This window comes from Podarcis raffonei, chromosome 6 (assembly GCF_027172205.1).
Source record: "Podarcis raffonei isolate rPodRaf1 chromosome 6, rPodRaf1.pri, whole genome shotgun sequence".
In the NCBI taxonomy this organism is placed as follows: Eukaryota; Metazoa; Chordata; class Lepidosauria; order Squamata; family Lacertidae; genus Podarcis; species Podarcis raffonei.
Window position 1 is genome coordinate 32,572,672 of NC_070607.1, and position 20,256 is coordinate 32,592,927.

Here is a 20,256-nt window from a genome sequence, read left to right on the forward strand (position 1 = left end):
ATCAAGGAAACAGAAGGAAAAGTTGTGTTAAAGAAAAGTTCAAGTGTGACATGCTGGGTTAAAATTGCTGGCATGTATGGCATACTTTATGGGCAATAATGTGCAAACACTACAGAATCAGTTAAAAAACTCCAAAACCAACAGCAACTAGCCCTTGATTCTGTGTGCTTACAGGAGCTTGATCTTCAGTTGCAGATCTTGCTTACCTAGCTTCATTTTTCATTTACCGTATTTTTAGCTCTATAAGATGCACTAGACCACAAGACGCACCTAGTTTTTGGAGGAGGAAAACAAGAAAAAAATATTCTGAATCTCAGAAGCCAGAATAGCAAGAGGGATCACTGCACAGTGAAAGCAGCAATCCCTCTTGCTGTTCTGGCTTCTGGGATAGCTGCGCAGCCTGCATTCGCCCCATAAGACGCACACACATTTCCCCTTACTTTTTTAGGAGGGAAAAGGTGAGTCTTATAGAGCAAAAAATACGGTACTTTGTTCTCTAGTGATTTATGCAGCTCAAACTGCCGTTAAAGAACAAGATCAGGCCAGAGCATTCCCCTCCCTTTGCTGATCTGTGGTGCACCTACTTTAGGCTCCACCTTGCTGAGTAACTCTCGCAGGTGCATCAAACCTCCTTGCTGTTTTAAACATATTAAAAGGGGCCTGGCGATATCTCTTACATGGAAATGGGAAAAGTCATTAATTCACAGCGGGGGATGCAGCCACAGAGCCGAGCAGCAGAACTGTAGGTTCCCCGTTTAAAACACTTAGTATTTTAGAAAGGAAAGAAGAATGTTTGCATTTAACATCTGTCAAAATCGAAACAGCACTGGTTAGATGCCTGTTTGAACAAATGTATTGATCACTAGAGGACCAAGCCTATACTGTCTACTCAGAAGTCAGGATGGTCCCCAGAAATGCACAGCTACCCTTCAAAATTCTAATTTCTCTTGAGTTTTGTGGTGCTGCTTCTCCAGCCAAAAGATGTGTACAAAAATGCATATGTTAGTGAATAATGATATGTGTTTGTGTGTAAATTGCATACAAAATGTGCACTAAAATTTTCATGAGTACCATAAAAAAATTATTGCAATTTGACCTGGAAATGTAGAGAACTAAAAAAATATGAAAATGAGATAATTAAAAATTGACAGATTCACCCATCCCTACTCAAAAGTAAGTTCCATTGAGTGCAGTGGGATTAATTCTCAGGCAAGTGTGCCTAGAATTCTAATTATCCTTTTTACAAACACACACACACAATATTACAATTACTGATGAAATGCATCTCGCCCAACCCCTGATTGAGCATTCAACAGTATCTAAAGGGTGAACTGAAATATAAAGAATTTAGTATAAAAGAAGTAGATAATGAACAGGAATGAGTCCGATCACCTTTATCTAAGGCTGCTGATGCTGCTTCTGTTCTGTTCAAGAAAAAGTCATCTTTGCTCAGTGGGGGTTTCTGGTATCCTCTGATCTGTGCAGTTTAGAGATAAAAGGAGCTCAGCATGGGCCAATAGTAAACAAAGGGAAACACATAAAGATATTATTAAGACAGGTCCAGGAATCGGAGTCATGGATTGTATCCACGGGGTACAAATTGGACTGGGCTGCTGGCATGGAAACAGCTTGGGTGTTCAGTGCCTCTCAAGAATATATACCGGAGATTTCAGCATCTCCTGTGGGTATGGCTCTATCTCAGCCTCAATGACCTATGGCTAGGGTCATATTAATGCGCATCATGAGAGTTTCCAGTTCAAACACAGCATGAGACACAACATCTGAGGGGGGGAGAGGGTTTCAAAATTTAATTCATATAATGCACTGCTGAAGCAGTGAGCCAGGAAACATCTCATGAGCCACAAAATTATTAAATAGTCTTAAGGCAGGGATGAGGAAGCTGTGTCCAGATATTGTTCAACTCCAATTCCCATCAGCCCCTGCTAGCACGACCAATGGTCAGGGATGATGGGAATTGTAGTCCCATAGCATTTGGAGGGCCACTGGTTCCCAACCTTACATATTGATCTATGCTACAAATATCAACTGCTATCATCAGCAATCTCGGGACAACAATGCTATCCTGATTTACTTACTAATATCCTGATTTACTTACTAATAGCCTCTCTGAGCCAAAGACTCCCAAGGCAGCCAACAAAAGCAATGAGCATATTAAAATGATGTGCTTTTAATATGTTTATTGCTTTTAACATTTATAATAGCCAAAAGGTTGTAAAAGAGGAAAAAAGTAGACTTCTTGGCATTATAGAACAATAAAGCAAAACAACAACAAAAAATCTAAAGTCAGTTATCTTTAAAAGACAGAAATAATAAAAAATGTTATTATCTGTCACCTAATACATAGGGAGGGACGCGGGTGGCGCTGTGGGTTAAACCACTGAGCCTCTTGGGCTTGCCAATCAGAAGGTTGGCGGTTGGAATCACCGCAACAGGGTGAGGTCCCGTTGCTTGGTCCCTGCTCCTGCCAGCCTAGCAGTTCAAAAGCATGAAGTGCAAGTAGATAAATAGGTACCGCTCTGGCAGGAAGGTAAATGGCGTTTCCATGCACTGCTCTGGTTCGCCAGAAGCGGCTTAGTCATGCTGGCCACATGACCTGGAAACTGTACACCGGCTCTCTTGGCCAGTAAAGCAAGATGAGTGCTGCAACCCCAGAGTCGTCCGCGACTGGACCTAACGGTCAGGGGTCCCTTTACTTTTACCTTTAATACATAGGGAGGTCACTTGATGAATGGACAGAGCTGGTTATTATTATTATTATTATTTGCTGACGCCTCACAGCAAAAAAAAGCCCTGCTCTGTGTTGCCATTTATTGCAACATTAAAAGTGGGACCACCCTGAGCGCACCTCTGAGGATGTTCTTAATGCTTGGCCAGACTCATTGCAGAAAAGCCAACTTAACCTGGAGCTCTTTATGGGACTGAGGGTATCTGCATTTTCTTTCAAATTAGTCAGGAGCCTTGAGGAAGCACAAGCCAGTGTTATCCCAAACATAATTTTTTAACCTTATTGGGAGTGTTCAGGCTGCAACTGGACTTTGACTCAAGGGCTCCCTGTGAAGGCTGACCTTCAGTCATCGCATCACTGATTGGGCCTGCATCTTTTGGGAAAAGTAAACCAGCATGCATCCTGGTTTTCAAACCTGTGCTGGGTTTCCCCAGCACAGAACTTATCTCCAACTGCTGCTGGGACCCCGGGACTCAGGTATGACCTTGGATCCTCAGGGCACAATGAAACTTGGAGACCGCTTCTCTTCACTCTGTTTCTTGGGACAGGTCATTATCAGTATCTTCTGCCTTTCATCTTGCTAATATTTCTAATCTTACTGCCTTTGAAACTTGTTAGTCCAAACCCAGTCATTTGCATTTGATTCCTCCACCCTGTGCATTTCAGACCCATACTGCTATTTTCCCTAGCGGCCTAGCATCTGTTTTCATCCATATAAGGGCCCCGTCCCCACCTGCCTGTCTCTCTCTCTCTCTGCGATGGGAATTATTTCAGCTTATGATCCATGCAACCTGGGCTTGAGTGCCCTGTGTAAGCTGCAGGAATTAACCACCTTGCTATTTTCTGTTTCTCTCCTGGTGCTTTGAGCCACAAAGCAATGCTTATTTACTGTCTGTGGTCTTGTGTAAATAAGCATTTCTATTCAAGTAGATTGGCTTTTATTGGTTTTTGCTAATTTCCAGCCCAAATAAGCAAGGCAATACTGTATGGGTATTTACAGTATTGCATTTCCAGAGTAATTTGGTCCACTGCAATAGCATCTGCGGTTCACAGTTCTCGAAACAGAAAGGAGGCAAGCTCTGGTGCTTCTGGTAATCAACTGTTTATTTAGTTCAATGCGTTGAAAGCTATCAACGGTAAAGATCCCCAATATAGTACCTTCATGAACAAATGTGTAAGATGCAGTGTCTTTCTGTGTGTGAGTGTGTTTGTGTAAACACACAAAAAGATCGGGTATAAAGAGCAGACACTTCTTCCAGTATCCTGGGTATTTGAGGACCAACAGCTGCACTTAATTATGCTTGGAAACAAATAGGAACAAGCACTGGCAGGATCATTCTCCATTTCTAAAGTTCAGAGGTGCTTCACCATGTAGTCAGAATAACACCATCCATGCATAAGAAGCTAGAGTAACACCACCAGATTCTCCAAGTGTCCCTATTTTCCAGGGACAGTCCTGGATTTACAGAAGCCTCTCCGGTTTCTGATTTGATCTCAGAATGACCTGCTTTTCCTTAAGGTAAGGTAAAGGGACCACTGACCATTTGCTTTATTGGTCAAGGGAACAGGCATACAGCTTCCGGGTCATGTGGCCAGCATGATTAAGCCGCTTCTGGCGAACCAGAGCAGCGCATGGAAATGCCATTTACCTTCCCACCGGAGCGGTACCTATTTATCTACTTGCACTTTGATGTGCTTTTGAACTGCTAGGTTGTCAGGAGCAGCAACAGGAGTTCACCCCGTTGTGGGGATTCGAACTGCCGACCTTCTGACTGGCAAGTCCTAAACTCTGTGGATTAACCCACAGTGCCACCCGTGTCCCTCTGCTTTTCCTTAGGATGTCCTTATTTTCTTTGGAGAAATGTTGGAGGGTATGGAGTTATGTGACCTCTGAGCCAAGGAGATATGTAACTACAGAACCTTTAGAAAACATCTGAAGGCGTGTTTTATTAGGTTTTAATATATGTTGGAAGCCGAATGGCTTGGGCAACCCAGTCAGATGGACTGGATAGAAATCATCATCACCACCACCACCATCACCCCTATTTTCATTGGAGAAATGTTGGAGGGTATGCACCAGACTTTGTAGAACTACAAAAAAACAAAACAAACAACTACAATTAATTTTAGATGGGCTAATTGGACTTCAGTCATTTCTTCTTAACACTCATATGCATCAATTGCCCCCTCAGTAGTATAAACTTCTGTGCATCATTTAAAAGAAAGCAGGAGCTGAGCTGATCAACTTTGTTCAACCTTCCCTGTACAGAAAAAGGCCAGTGCATCAATCAATACCAATGCAGAACATAATAAATTCCTATTCCCCTTCCATTCCCACCCAGCACCAACTACTCTGCAGAAATGTGTAACAAGCTTGTCGGCGGGGTGGGACTCAAAAGTGAAAAGGGTGAAAGGTTACATTTGCACGCAAATGGCAACATGCTGGTCAAGCTCTGTCCAGAGGGCAGGCCTAGAGATTGTTGCTTCATCCCATAGACTCTGGGAATAATGTGCAAAGAAGAGTGGTGCAAGGCCAGGATTTATGATGCTTCAGTTTCCATGCTGGTCTCAACACTAATGTTTCAAATAGGATGAATGGAGAGACACACCGGAATCCACATTTTCCTCTGATGACGGAATAAGGCAGAGGCTGCTGCATTGCTGCATTTCGGCGACATAACACAAAGGTGCAACACACATCACAGATGATCTGCCATGTCTACTTTTGTCTATGCTCGGGTGATACGTGTAAATAGTGCCGACTTTAACTTTCTGCTCTGGGTTCCATTTTAATTTCCCTAAACCCTGACCGATTGCTGTCAGATACACAGTTAACACATCTGAGGGTCCTAAAAGAAGCCAGGTGAGCCTTTGAGGGGAAAAAGCAACTAAATTACAGGGTAAAGGTCAAAAAGCCTTTTTGTGGGGGAACAGGAGAGGTGATTTGTAAGCAGCAAACACAACCAGCTTGTTTTGGGGTTTTGTTGTTGATGTTTGATGATTTCAATCAGGGGTCAGCAAACTTTTTCAGTAGCGGGCCAGTCCACTGTCCCTCAGACCTTGGGGGGGGGGGCGGACTATATTTTGAAAAAAATATATGAACAAATTCCCATGCCCCACAAATAACCCAGAGATGCATTTTAAATAAAAGAACACATTCTACTCATGTAAAAACACACTGATTCTTGGACCGTTTACAGGTAGGATTTAGAAGGCGATTGGGCTGGATCAAGCCTTAGTTTGCCTACCCATGATTTAAATTATCTTCCAGACTTAGATGGCTTTTTTAAAAAAAAAAAAAATCTGGTATCAGCATTTTATTGTCATGTTTAAAGCAGGCTGACCAGCTAAAACTTCTTGAGCCATTGTTTTGACAGGGATAGTTCTCAGCATATACCTTTATAATATCTTAGCAAATTTGTGCTCCCAAACCAGTAGTGTGTAGGTTTTCTGGAAAATTTTAAACTGGGAAAATTTTCTTCCAGGGAAAATAGTCAGATACCCTAAATCAATTGCAATCAAATTTAGAATGCTTGTCTTATATTTTAGGATTTTTAAAAACTAATCACAACTGTAAACCAAGCTTGCTATATTACTTTATTTATGTGTGTTTGTGTATGCATCCAAAAGTATTTAAAGCAAAATATTTAATTAGGGGGAGAGAGGAAAACAGAAACTTTCCTGTGGTTTAAAGGTTATATTTAAACAAATAAACACATCATTATTTGAAAGCTATTTTTATGAGAATTCTTGCAGTATTTTGAAATATGGCAACTTCCTCACATAGTTCAAATTGTAAGAAAAATAATGAAGGCAATAAAAACCGTTAACACACTAGTTGTAACCCAGCTAACAAACTTTGCACTCATGCTTTCTGTGTTACTTGGAAAAAGTTAATTATAACTTCGAACGTTTTTTGCAGAAAAAAATGGAATAGTGGGAGAAAATATTTGCATAAAACACACTGCCTCACATACATGTCCTAAAAACCTTCTTTGTTGAAGAAATACAAATGAAGGGGCATTCAATAAAGGGGGAAACTGAGATAATCTGATGAGGCGCTTGACCCTCCCATGTCCATTGATGGGGGAGAAATTCATTTCAGAACCTTTCTAATCTGCACTTTCTGAAATAATGCAGGAACCAAAACACAGCCGTCCTTCAAAATCTGCACTTCTCCAGCCAAGTAATGTGACCAGAAATGCATGTGCTGGTATAAAGTGTCCATAAAATGTATACGTTAGTGAAAATACAATGTTAAAATGCATTGTTTAGGAGAAACTGCTTTGCAGAAATGTGTACATTAGGCAACGTACAAATGTGTGTATGTTGGGAGGGAGTTGCTCTGAGATGCTGGTTAATTTTCACAGGGACCTTAATAAATTGCAAACTAGGTGTAGACATGAGGTGAACTAAATTTAAGATTGGGGAAGTAAGAACCCGAGAGGAACTGAAATGGCAGATTTTCCAGCAGTACTCATGCTTGCTGATTTGTCCATTTGTCCATTAAGCCATTTTCTGCCAGCTGGGCTTTCGGTCTTGGAGTGCACCTGTGATTTAAAAACCAGAGCAATCCAGAATGGAGTCAGCCTAAGAGGCATGTCAGATTAGAAAATATTTGCATATCCCAAATGAGTCATGCATAGGACAAAACAACAACAACAACAACAACAACAACAACAACAACAACAACAACACCACCACACTTGGAGTAAAACCTTCTTCCCACTGAACTTTCCCATTGAACCTTCCTTTAATTAGAATAAATTGGAAGCGCAGCTTTTAAATGGTTAGCATGCTCTTAGATGGGTGACTTTAGTATTTTCACCTTCAGCAGACATGCCAGGATGCTTTCCAAATCTAATTTCATAAACATGTTCTAAAAGCATGGCAAACATTGAAAACTGAGACGCTTGTGAAAGTTGGAGCTTTTATAACAGCCTTTAAAATGGCATGTGATCAAAGTCCAGGAGTCAGCAACACTTGGTAGGGGATTGAAGTAAAAGACAGTAAAAATATCATTTTCCCCCATTCCCTAGCAAAAAAACCACAAATTAATAAAATAATGCAACAATCATTTATGCTTCTGCTTCAAAAGTACTAATTTGGGTTGCATTCAGAATTAACATCCTGGGTTGCTGTTTGATGCTGAACTGCTGAGAAGAAAATGAATAAATATTCCTTCTTTTTGTTATATAAAAAAATCCGCTGCTGCCCCAATTCTTCTAATATCCAGTGCCGTTTCCTGATTTGCCTCTAAATCTAGCTACTTATGATAGTCAAATATCTAATAAGAAATTTGTTCTCTAAATACAAATCTCAGTTGATTATTGTACCTGTACATTATTATTGTACCTGATATTTGATTCTTACACTCACAAGGCTGCTGTGAAGAATGGAAGGGGTGCGTCGCAAAGAAAATTTGCAAATAATGCATATGACAAATGAAATTTTGCTTGATACCCATGAGCTCTGGAATATAATGTTTAATTGTTTTGTGGATGTTAATTTGTTAATTGTATAGTTTGATGCTGATACCTGGCCATGCAGAGAAGACAGAAGCATTAGAGGAATTCATTTTTAGACCTGAAGGATAACACTTCAACACTTCAGAATAACACTAAGACTGAATATTTGACCTGTTTTGAAACTGTATCTGTTACTGTGCAGCTTTTCAGAACTTTAAAAAGTTGAAAAAGTGAATGACTTGTGAGCAGATCTAAAGCCTTTTTTAAAAAAAAGTTAATTGCCAACACCTATTTCATGCAGAACAATTATTGTGGGTCTTAACAGTGTATTTAAGGTTCTGACTTTCAAGATGTAGGAGACAACTGAGAGACTGAAGCCTGCCTTGCTCCCATTAATTTTGAGAAGGAATATGCATGCTTAACCCTCAATTTAATGTAACAACACACAATATTTTCTGAAGGATGTCTGTCCATAACTCTGCTTATCACCCTGGTCCACAGATGGCTATATTCTGAGCATCTCACAAATATTTCCTGAGAAAATATAGTGGCTCCAAAAACCACTTTCCCCCCTTTTTTTGGCATGGATCTAAGAAATAACAATAAATCGCTACCCTAATTTTGATTAATAGGAAAATTGGGGCAAGAGCAATTAATAATAAAAGTACATGGGCGGTCAATTAAAAAAGACTTAAACAAGCAGTTGAATACTATTCTTAGTTTCACACCGAATTTCTTATTGTTAAAGACCACACTTGAGGCATTCAATTTTTTAAAAGTAAAACTCGCTCTAATATTCGTTTCATTTAACACACATTTGTGTGCCTCCTGATAAAAACTTAAGCCGTTCTCCTGTGTTTTGATTTTAGGAAATCAACAGCACAAGCACAATCCTACTGGGTCATTACTTGGAAGTATCCAAGTTAAATAGGGCTTATTCCCAGGTATAAATGTGCGCAGGATTGAATCCTAATAATTTCATTCATGACAAACATTATCAAAATCATTGAACGTATGAGAGCTAGGAATACAAATATATTCACTTATTGCAACAGAAACAAGTAGCAGATTTTTTTGTGGGGGGGGGAGGAGGGAGAGGAGAGGGCAGGGAGCTTGACTCCAATTTCAGAACCTAATGTAGGAAGTGACCCAGAATGCTGTGTTTAATTTGTTAACTCAGTACTCCTACTTACCCTGTGATAAACCAAATCATATGAACAAACCTGTGCAGCTAATCAGTTGGGCCTTTTTTAAAAAAACACACGAATCCTGACCTTTAATCTACCTTTCTCTCCTTGATTATGAATGACAGTGACCTTTATCTAATCAAAAACAGATCTTCTGATGCAAAAATATGCAAACTCAACATGTAAATTCTGAATTAATATGGAGACGTGCACGTTCTTCTGGGGAGAAATTATTTGAAGGGGAGGGGAATTTATTAAATTCAATGCCATGGAGGAGATGGGAGAAGTGAGGAACTTGTCAAAAGAAGAATGGGCTTGGAGGAGCAGATGCTTAAAAAAACCTCAGTCTGTTTAGCGCCTTCTTTATTGCACTTTGAAATGTCAATATAAATACCAATTTTAACTGAGCTGTTTAGCATTGTACGCAGCTTACAAAATGTTAAGAATGCAACACAATCAAACAAACATTGCTTGGGTGAGGGTTTGAGAAATAATGGGTCGGGGAAAATTTCACCACTAGAGTTTTTGTTTCAAATTAATTGATTCCTGTCATAATTGCACGTGTGTGTATATTAGACCTGCTGTATCAGAAGGTTGTGTTTGCACTGAATGTATTCTTCTGTTTTAAATCATAATCTCCACCAAGCTTTGTGCCTGTGTGCCTGTGGTTTATTTCATTTGTGATCCCACCACAAAAGTCCAAGCTGCGATACTTGGTGGGTTTCACATCCTATCATTTTGAAGCATGTCGTGCATATCACTCAGTAATTCCTCACCAGATATATGTGTATATATATATATTTAAAAAACAACTTCTGTAGGCAGTGGCCAATGACAAAAAGGGAAATGTCATTTCCTGGGAAATTCTATTCCCGCCCCCAAATTTCACCTTTGTAACCACGTTCACTCCTTGCCTGAAACAAATGAACACCCATTGACAATACTAGCAACAAATTCAGGCACATGTGCAAATGGAACTTCAACCTAATCCTCTAATCCACATTTTCTGCTTTCCCACTATTCTTTCCTATGAATAGCTGTGAATTTAAGAAAGAAAGAAAGAAAAGATCTGCCCATCAATTCTTCAGTTTTTTGTTTTTTTAAAAAAAGTATCTGTTACGGGGAGGAATGGCAGGGCTAACTGACAATAACTTCACCCAACGAATTGATGAGAGTTTTCTTTCGCCCTCCCCAAAATCCTACCCAACAGGACCTGGCATATGCATGTACTTTCACGATTAACAACAGGGGGTTGTCAGACTGCTATTTCTGAAATAAACAGATTTATCCTGACAGATAATCAGCAGTTTGCACTTCCTAATACATGTTTATCATCTAGCGCTGACATCATTATGCTAAAAGCACGCTTACTGTAATCTTTCATAGGAAATTAAACAGAGTTATATATTTAAGATGGGTCCTTTTTTGTTTTTGTTGCATTTGTTAGGGCTAGAATAAAGCATGATGTACAGGAAAATGTGCATACAATTAATATGAGAGTCAAAGTAATTGTCTTGTTTATGTGAATCTCTTTGTAAAGGGGGGCAGGATTGAAATATTAGGATATTAAAATTAAAACGATTAAGCAACACTGTATTAATGTCCTATAGTGTTTTTTTCCAAACCGTGCTCAAATAGCACTTTTGCGTAAAACCTGAAAGAAAGGGGGCGGGTTGTAGAAATACTAGTTATTTCACAATAATTTCCTTTCAAGTGACTGACATTGAAGTAGGAATTGATAAAACAGTGCAATTCTGCATATGTTTGCTCAAAAGTAAGCCCTATTGAGTTGAGTGAGGTGGGTTAATATTGAACAATGTTGTCTAGGATTGCAAGCTTGGTCACAGTTTACTCATGTTATTTTATTTATTTGTTTTTTAAACTACTTGCAGTCACTTATTTTTACACTGCCTTTCAAAACACTCTCAATATAGTTTATGAACATTCTAGTATAAAATATTTTTTTGTATTCAGGTTAATACCAGTTCATACTTTGCTACTGATCCTTAATGATTTTATCAGGCACTAATAGTTTTCAATGAATATGGAATTATCTTACATTACGCTGTTGTAGCAATGAGATAAGTAACTTTATGCATGCCCTATATGTTTTAGTTACAATATTAAAGTTAATGTCTCTACCATCTAATCCAAAGGTAACAGCATAAAGCATTAAACGATACTTACTCCTGGAAAAGTGTTCAGATTTTGTGCAGATTTTGTTCATTGAAATAAATGAGGTTAAGGGTGCTTAACTCTGTTAGATTGTGGCCAGAACTATTTTATACACTAATTGTAACAATAATTAATTATAAACTGTTTTTCTTTATTTAAAAAACTGCCAAATTGTTTAAGACTTTAAAACTAGGATTAAATTGAGTACATAATTATTTGCTAATTTGTACTTATATTCATGGGCTTGAATGGAAATTCTTAAAAGATGAAAAGTACAGCAATAATATTAACCACACCTTTAAAATATATTAATATATTTAGAAATCTCAGTCAATTTTATATCTGTTGCAGATAATGCTTCTAATATATGAATATTTACTGACCGATAATTTGGACAGACCAATTTATATACATAATAACACGTCAGACAGCATTCTCTTGTTGGGTACAGGAGAAAAAGAGAAAGTGTATTATTTTTGAATCAGAACCTGAAATGCATGGCTTATTTGAGAGCAAAATTTATTATGTCTAAACACCAATTCTAAAAATCTATCTCTGCATTGATCTTTATTTTAAGGGGCAGGACCTGATATCTTTTGCTATTAAATTATGAATATTCTTGCCCCGTTCTCTAACCTTGTGATGTCCATCCAGTTCAGAAGAAATAGGATATGGCATGGCTTAAGAAAAGGGGAGGCGAGGCAGAAAATATTATGCCTTGAAAAAAAAAAATACAAGAAACTTTCTCAAAGTTATCATGCTGGTAAATGAGGAATGATGAAATCACATTCCAAAATGCAATATTTTATTACCTGCAACAATGATTATAACTATTAATGGATCCCTTGGTTCTTATCAGCCAGAAACTAAAATGCAAATATATTATGTACCTGAAACATTCGTGAGCATAGGTGTCTCTCAGGCCCAGCCTCTACTATACATTTAAAGCAGTATATACTACTTTAATCTGTCATGACTTCCCCCAGAGAATCTTGGAACTGTAGTATACTAAGGGCGCTGGGAGTTGTTAGGAAACCCATATTCTCCTCAGAGAGCTACACTTCCCTGGGATGAGGGACTGATGGTTAAACCATTCTGTGAGGGGAATCGGGGCCTCATGACAACTCTCAGCACCCTTAACAAATTACACTTCCCATGATTCTTGGTGGGGAAGCCATAGCTGTTTAAAGGGATATAATGTGGTTTTAAGTGTTTGGCACAGACATGCCCCCAGCTTAGGACCTGTTTTCCACAGTCGCTTGTGGTTGCAGCTTTTCGTTTTGAAGCAGATGCAACTGTGCACCTGAAGTTGAACTGAGCCAGAGTCAGCATCTGTCAACACATCAGCTTCATGCTTCTCCAGTATGGCCAGGCTAACGGCAAAATGGCTGGCTGAAAACCCATAGTTTCCGTGGGTTGATATTATCTTTTTCTCTCCCTTCTACTTCTGTATCAGTGCCCCCACTCTACCCCTGGCAAGAGGTATGCTCCAGATATCACCATCTGGGGCAGAAAGATGAACCCTTCCTTTAGCTTTGTATCCCCACTGGGATGAATCTGCCAATTAGGTTCCTCTCAGTTTTTCCAACCTTAAATTCAGTTCTTCACATTTCCTCATCAGTTTGTGATATATCTATCATGAAAATTCACCAGCATCTTAATGTAAATTTCTCCCAATATTCCTATTTTTAAAAAGCGATTTTCTCTAATATATATTTTAAAGTTGTTTTCACCAATAAGTGTATTGTTATGCGCACTTTACACTCGGCTGGAGAAATGCAAGATTCAGGGAAGCACCGATAGCGAAAGATGGCTACATTTTGCTTAGCATATTGTTTTGCAAAGCGTGAATTAGGTAGGTTCATCTTTAAATGGGAACTGAACTGAATTTCACCCTCATCCCTACTCCCCACCACATCATACCTGTTTTCATTACCTTATTGTATGAATATATATATATATATATATATATATATATATATATATATCCTGTTTTAAAAGCTAATAATTTTTCAGAAGGATGTCCTCTCTAAGGAAGTTGCAAATGTTCATGGTTTGTAGGTGAAGCAGTAGTGTTTTGCATAATATTGCTAAACTTTCAGGTATAAAGCTTATTCCTGAGCTAAAGTTTCTTCTGCAGAAGTTAATCCTAATTCAGAAGATAGCTCTGATAATAGTGATTTCCAATAGCAGAGAGGGAGGGATGGAGGGAGGGAGAGAGAGAGAGAGAGAGAGAGAGAGAGAGAGGTTGGTTTGTTGCTGGTCTATTAGAAATTTCAGTCTTAATAGTGTTGCTTTGCAGAAAAAAATAGCTTAAGATACCACAACAAGATCCTAGGTTACAGCAAGCCATGCTGAGGTGAAGAAGCAATGGATGCTGTACTTTTGAAAATATTAAGCCAACAGTTATCTGGAGCTATCCTCAAGGATAGAAACATATAGATCTCTTCTTAGGAAAATAGCAGAAATGAAGAAAAAGATTCTTATTTTAACAAAACTGGAGGTGTGATGTCCAGTGGCGTGCTGTGTGATTTACTAATAAACAAATTAGGTGGGGAGTTTAAGTTTCACAATTATCATTTTTCTTTGGTTAGAAGTAATTCTCCTTTAACTCTGGAAGCTTCCTTATATCTCAAAACAAGAACAGGAGAAATGTGTACTGTGTACTGTGTTCATGTGTACACTAACCTCTGAGGTAACTTTTTAATGAAAATTTTAACTCTATCAAATAGACCTTGAAGTCAGAGTGACGCTCAAGCCATCAGTTCCAGGAAAAGCTGAATGAAACACTTTGAAATATTTATATATCCTACTTTTCTAGGTAGCACTAGAAATGTGTACTTTTAATTAATCTCACAGGTAAGTTTCAGATCAGATGTTATTTGCATGTTGCCTGAACGTTTGCCCATGCATTTCTGATCATAAAGCTTTTTTGTGGCAGCAGGCTGCTTTTTTTTCCATTTCTCTCCAGTGATATTATTATTTTGGCAGCCTGGGTAAGTTGAAACAGCGGTTACAGGATACAGTTTTGGAAATTTCATTCACACTAGCATATGTTTATGTGAATCGCTGAGACTTCTTTTAAAGTGTCGCAACAATAACAGAGTGATGGGAATGAAGTGCCTTTGTGACAAATGCAATCTTCTTACCAAAAAACATATCTGGCAGTGTAATAAGGAGTTTAACTTGATACAAAATTCTTATGAGGCAACTGTGATGCCCTTTTCTTTTTCTTTTTAAAAAAGCATTACTTCTCCTTCTTCGTTGCTTCAAATGCAAGTCCTTTAAAACATTATCTTTGCATAACGCAGACTCAGGGCTATTGGAATAAATCAAGAGTTTGTGCACTTGATAGTTTATGGCTGTGTGGGTTCAACATTGGGTGTAGTGGATATTCCTGCAGTCTAAAACACAAGAACATCACTGTATATGTAGGAACTTTAGTTTGGTGGTAACATAAATCTGAGGCATGTATGAGGCATGTATAAAGCCTTGGCTCAAATAGCAGAGAGAGGGTGTCCAATAAAAAAAAAATATTGGTTAGTGCAAGTGTCTAAAGTAAAAGGGTAGTTGGACCACTATGGAATAAACCTAAACATGTTTTACTCTAAAGTAAGCCCTTTAGTGGGTCATACTCCTGAGTAAGGATGCACAATATGGCAGCCTGATTCTGACCCAGTTTAACACCATTCTCTCTTATTTCTTCTTGTTGTTTTTTAAGAGATAATGTTACAGAAGACGAAAGGATTCTATGGGGTATCATCGATTGAGTGGGGTGTTTTTCAAAGTAAATTTGCTTGGCACCCTCACATTCCTTGCATTCGTTATGAAATGGGGTGACATTTTATGCTGACATTTTATGTTTTATCCCCAATGGATTAAAGATCACAGCTTTCGCATCAAATTCCTCAAAGAAGTTAAGTCTCCCTGGCAGGAAGACAATTGGGGGAACTTTCCAAGCTTGCACAAATAAACAGACAGGAATAAAGCAACAATTGCTTCTTCCTCCCCCTCTCCCTATATGGACCTGCTCTTGTTCATTTCTCTTTTCAAGATAACACTTGCTGACACACTGTCAGATAACTGCGATCAGCGTTCCACAGACTAACCATTCAGAGATGCATTTGCACTCTGTATATTTTCCTTTATCTGGTCGTCTGCTGGTGCATTTTGTCTTGGCTAAAATTGTCATTGATTCTCCAAGAAAAAACAACAGTTGTTGGGAGAGAGTGAGAAAGCCGGGGGGGGGGGTTGTAGTGCCATTTTTGAATGTCTCTGGAAATCACAAAGCATGCGATGACATGACAGAAGCAAGCAAGATTCTGATGAGAACAGTTGTTTGCATAAAATTTTTTAACTGTTACCAGCACTTCAATAAAGTTAGAAGGAGAAACAGATAGATAAAGCCCCAGGTTAATTTCCATCATTACCTAGCACTTTATACCCACTGAAGAATTCCAAACATATAAAGGAGTGTCAATCTTTTTTCATGAAACAGGAGGTTAAAAAAAAAAAACCCTGAGAAGAGCTTCAAAGGCTGTCAGTAGGGAAGTCAGTCAATTACAGATCTGATTCACTTCTTAACCCCTTGAGGTATAAGGAAGCCTTTCCTGCAATAGCAATCATTTTCAGCATTCATTTGGATGAAAGGGCTGAAGTTTGCAACCTGATATCACAGTTATATATACTGGTGCACAAGGTAATGAAAGGAGTTGTAAAATGAGAACAGGATATAATCAAGTATGTAAATTGATGAGAAACCTAAGGGAACATATTTTCATTTCTGGCTGCTATAGGCCATCTCAGGTGGCAGCTTCTGCTTGATAAACTTGTAGCCAATTAAGTTCCTTTTCATACTAATCTTTATAAGGCTCCAGTTTGTGAAATAATCTGTCTTATGGCCATATATTTCCCTTCTTGGTATGTCAAAGATTTGTTAAAACCTGGAGAATTTCTCAAGGCACAGCAAAGCAGAGGATTGTTACCAGGCTGAACGTTTTAAGAACTTAAATGGAATGTATTAGCAGTCTCGTACAGAATCCTTTAAAGATGACCATGTGTCTTTTTATAAAACTAGTATAAGAAATCCAATTAAGACAGTGTCAACTTGAAATATATATATATACTATACTTGCTTGAAAATTTGCTTGCTCCAGTATTGAATCTGAGTGTACATATAAAGCAGTAGAAACAAGGGACAAAAACTACATGTAGGGGAAACATGAATATTGTAACTCATGACAAATCAATCAGTTTGAAGCTGGACAGTAAAGCATAAACTTCGATTCTTGCAGAGGTGTCTGAGTGGTGGACATACTTATAATTTATGAAGGGTTTAAGACTGATGAAAGACGCTAAAGGCAGGTACAATATGTATTTCAGGTACTGCATCCAGACCCACTGCTTTGAAATTATTCTAAAAAATGCTAATGAGCAGTCACTGAAAGACACATTTCCTTACCTGCAAAACTCTGGGCATTTGGTAGAGTTCAGAAGAGCGGAAGGAAATCAGTGCATATTACTACTATTCCCCCCCTCCAGATCTCCTTTTGAAATGCCTTTCATCTCCTTTTCATATCTCCAAGAGTGAGTCATCTAATTTCACCTCACTTTATTGCCAAACTCCAAAGGGATCATCTTTAATCCCCAATGTTATTTGGGCCACAATTCCATTCAAAGAAGGAAACTCCCTCGGTCTTTCTTCATAAACTTCAATGTTCTTAACTTAAGATTTGTTTTTACGACGTGAGTAACCAAGTGTATTTATTACTTGCTGTCAAGGTAAATTTCTTACACTCTTGCATGAAAAGCTCCCTTTTCATTACCATTTGGTCCCCACAAGTAAGAGAGAGTAAAAGGTTGTCTCCTGATTCTTTCTCTCCGTAAGCAAGGAAGGGAGATGCATAAGACTGCAGATGAATGTTGAAAATCCAGACCACTATCCTTTACGCAATTACAGAATCTTAAATCCCATTGAGTTATGAACTACAGTTGTGCGCAGGAGTGCAGTTTAAGAAATTGCAAACATATGCAAACCTGGCTGCTTCTGGGCTGCCCCCCCCAAAAAAAATCTAGAAAGGAAACACAGTTTCTAAGAGTGAAGAGTCTTCAGACGTTTTGAAGAGTTTTCTTGTTATTGCACATCACTGCAAAGCTTACTTGTTTTTCAACACTGGTTCTTAGCAGGCTGGCCTGCCTACTGATAAGATCCCCTAAAAATGCCCTAGAAAGATTTCACCCTGCAAAACAGAACTTTCCTACTGGCTTCTTTACTGCAGAAACAGCAAGACACACTAGTTTTCTCATGTGTTACAAAACAGCAGATGCTTTAGCAAAAATCACACCATGGTCCAGATGTAAAAGATACCTATACTTGGGGGTATAAGATGTTAACATATCAAATCTGCAGTATACTCATGCTGTATATTAAACCCTTTGCATGTTTACTTCCTCTGTGTTTGATGGAGGTTATTTTCAGGAAAGTATGTATATAGGATTGCAGCCTGCAGTAACTATCATTTATCTTAAATTCCAGCTGCAGGGAGAGGGGGGGAATACTTCTGTAAACTTCCTCATTCTGCATACTTCCTTATTAATTGTGGTCATGTCTTTATACCTTCTCTTTGAAGGTGGATACGCTTTGCCCTTCCAGAACAATTCTCTTGAAGATTTTAGACTTCTGCAGGAATTACTGGATCATATTATGTATGCAAGGACTTACTGTAATAGATTGACATTTGTGCAATGTATTTATTTCAGAGCAGGTCTGTGGACCGATTTGGTTTCTATGCTGTGAGTCAGACATATCCCAAGTTGCACTGAAGGTGTTACTGATTCTCCTGGCACCCACTCGCAAGGAACTATCCATGGTAGGTTTTGGGATTTACTGTATAATCTGCATGTATCATTGAAAAATGCTTGTTTCACATTTCCCGAAGTACGTGCTTTGTCTGAGACATTGCTAAGAATACATCTGATTTCCCATTTTAGCTGCAAAACGAATGACTGCTATATAGCTGCTGGGCTGTTGTATGTTTCGGATCATTTTTATATCTCGGTTTTGTTCCTGTACAACCATGTCTAACAGCAATGAGTCAGGGGCTCACTCTTCGAAACACTGTTGGCATTTCTATTAAATATATGTTGATCTAAGGGGTCTGCATTTATCTGACAGGCCTGCTTGTAATGAGGCCTGTAGGTTCCTTGTTTACCAAGCTTCAAAGAAACAAAAGGTGACCTTATTATACATATTGCTTTCCTGTAAAAATATCAACAGTTAGTTCTGCTCAAGGGAAATCACCCTTAATAAGGTCCAAGGACGGAGGCAGACACTTCTGGCAGTTTCACTTTCAGGAATCAACCACCAGCACTTACTTTAAAAACATCCTGGTTAGGGAGAGAGAAACATACTGTTTTATTTTTTATTTTATTTTTTAAGGAGGAAAGTATTTTTTTTAAAATGTGACTGGAATGAAGAGGTTGCAATTGCAACACTACCTGATACTATCTCCCTTGCCATTGTGCATCAGGATAATAGCTGGCCGCATCACTATTAGAATAATAGCCACTTAAACAATTGCAACTGGGCATATAAGTAACAAAAGCATTAGACACTTGGCGTAGCACTCTTAAGAGGCTGATAACAGTAAAGCATCACTTATTCCACAATCTGATAATGAGCAAGGAGTAGAGGTATTTCCATGACTTTAGAAGAATTCAGACTTCCTACCTTTCTTTGCAAGATAGCTGGAAGGTATGTCCCTCTTTAAAGAAAGTTGTAAGTAAAACCAGGTAGCAGTTGCAGTAAATTGAGTCCTTTTCAGTCAGTGTGTACAAGCAGCAGTTCTGCTGGAAGGGGGAAAAATAGAATGGGAGGAGCAGCTGTGAACGAGTGACCTCCTGAAGCGGAGTTCTCTTTGTGCATCGAGCACTTGGGAGCCAGTGGCTCTGATTTGCATGGATTATCTCCACTTGAACAGATACATTTAAATTTATCTGGCACAGTGGCAAAAGATGGAAGAGTAAGTGAGTGCGAGAGACAAGAGAGAGAGAGAGGGAGAGAGAAAGAAAGGGAAAAAAGCAGACAAGTGATCGGAAAGCTTGGCTGGGGAAGCTAGTTCAGGCTGAACTAGGCATGTGTCTGAAGAACCACAGCTCCCTCTTCATGTCATACTCATAAGAGGAGAATTGCTGTCATAAAGGACTGCTTAAATGCAAGGAGGAGGGAAGAAAACGAGACGTTCTCTTCCATTAGGTTAGGTTTTTTTTAAAATAAAGATTTAAAAGTAAGAGTCACTGTTAGTAATCATAATAATGCAACTGCTGTTTAGCCTTAATATGAAACTTCAGAGTGTTCATCAAAGTGTTCCACATATATTATCTTGGTCGTCCTTGCAACAACCCCATATAGGATGCTTTTATTATTCCTGGATCACGAGGGGATTGCTTGTGCTGAGAGAAAGCAGCTGGCCTAGAGCCTGGTACTCAGCGACAAGCAGGGCAATGTTAGGGTATAAGCTGTATGCAGAAGTAAGTCCTACGGAGTTCAGTGATACTTACTCCCAATTTAGAATTTAGGATTGCAGATGTGCAGTGCAATTCTTTGTATGTTTGCTAAAAAGTAAGACTCCATGGGATGCGGGTGGCGCTGTGGGTTAAATCACAGAGCCTAGGGCTTGCT

General features: G+C 38.8%; 1 protein-coding gene across 1 annotated transcript in view; it reads right to left on the minus strand.

Annotated features, from left to right (window-relative positions):
* ADGRL2 (adhesion G protein-coupled receptor L2) overlaps nucleotides 1–19,420 on the minus strand; it is a 569,402-nt gene extending 549,982 nt beyond the window's left edge. Inside the window, exon 1 of the mRNA XM_053391929.1 lies at nucleotides 19,306–19,420. The gene's annotated coding sequence lies outside the window, so the exon portion shown is untranslated. The remainder of the gene's footprint in view (nucleotides 1–19,305) is intronic.
* Between the last annotated feature and the right edge of the window lie 836 nt (nucleotides 19,421–20,256).